This window comes from Lycium ferocissimum, chromosome 4 (genome assembly GCF_029784015.1).
Source record: "Lycium ferocissimum isolate CSIRO_LF1 chromosome 4, AGI_CSIRO_Lferr_CH_V1, whole genome shotgun sequence".
Classification (NCBI taxonomy): Eukaryota; Viridiplantae; Streptophyta; class Magnoliopsida; order Solanales; family Solanaceae; genus Lycium; species Lycium ferocissimum.
In genome coordinates, this window is record NC_081345.1 from 13036430 (window position 1) to 13037882 (window position 1453).

The following is a 1453-nucleotide window of genomic DNA, read 5'->3' on the forward strand; positions in this document are numbered from 1 at the left end:
TGAAGAACTAGTCTTTGATTAATATAGGAGGTCAATAACCTTCAAGAGGATAAGAAACTTTGAAACTAAAGACAAATCCTTTCTACCCACATCAAAGATTAAAAAAAAAAATACACCTAATACACATCATTTTACCTTGAATTTTTTTTAGTTTTATAAAAAATTGAGTGACTATATCAATGCTTATTTACTATATAGAAAGAGTGTATGAATATGATATAAGAATTTAAGTCATGATAACATATAAAATAAAAGAAGTAACATCTAATTACGAAAAAAGGAAGTAACATCTTTTCCTGCTAATAAAGTATATAAAAAAAATGGACAAGATTCTCAATTAATATTTGAAGTCTTCATTATTTCCACCAACGAAAGGATATTGTGATAAATAGTTGTTCTTGTGTACAATCACAATGTCATATTAATTTATACAAGTTTTCTAAAAACTCCCACTGCACTTTTGCCGATAGCCTCCTCCTTCATATCACAATGGCAGTATCCATTGGCGCAATAGTAGATCATGCCGTGTTGGCAGGAATGGCGGCAATCCGCAACTGTTGTGCATGGTTCACCTATCAAAACTGAACCTTGTACACTCTGCAAGCCTATAAATAAATAAATAACTAAATAAATAAATAAATAGAAGTCAAATTTTCATTCTAAAGTAGTATAATTATAACTAAAAATAGATGATCTTTAACATAAAAATAGTTGGTATTAAATATAGAAATAGTTTTGCTACCATTTGATAGATTTTATATTGAAATAATTAAAATAGGATTTTGATATGCCTTTTATTAAGGAAGTCCTTAAAATCAAAGATTTTTAGAAATAATATTGTGTGAACATGAATTTATATTTCAGAATCTCCAACATTATCAATTCATATTACGAAATATTGTTATTTTAAGAACTGAATTGTGTCTTTAGACATAAAACAATTTCTGCAATAATAGAATTTTCATTTTAATAAGTTATTAAAAAAAATAAGGAGATATACCTGCTGTAATAAGCATCATGAAAGCCATGGAGAGCAAAGTGATGAATGTCTTTCTCATTGCTATTTTGAAAAGTGTGCGATAAATCAATGACGATTCTAGCTTGTAAAATATCTATTCCCTTGCTTGCTATATATAGTTTTTAGGACGCTCTAATTTGAGTTATTGAAATCTAAAATAATTTTGAGAATATTGGCAAGTAACCCATTAACAATTGTTTTATGAAGTTATAAATTAATTTGGTTTCTATAATAAGATACAACAACTTTCCTAGTAGTGATGTAGAAAGATTTAGTTATGATCTAAATATAATCAATAAAAATCTTACCAAAATAAAGAAAACGTTAAAGATGTATAGCATAATGAATTTCAATGTACAATATGTATCAACATGACACACAAGTTGTCATGATAAAAATATCACAGTCGTGATGGCAACCCCACTACCCCCCCAA

General features: G+C 27.5%; 1 long non-coding RNA gene across 1 annotated transcript; it reads right to left on the minus strand.

The window, feature by feature from the left end:
* Window positions 1-315: 315 nt before the first annotated feature.
* LOC132054369 (uncharacterized) lies at window positions 316-1108 on the minus strand. Its single transcript, XR_009414269.1, has 2 exons — window positions 1001-1108; window positions 316-605 (listed from the first exon to the last, which is right to left on the minus strand). It is a non-coding gene; the product is annotated as an uncharacterized LOC132054369 (long non-coding RNA).
* Window positions 1109-1453: the final 345 nt, after the last annotated feature.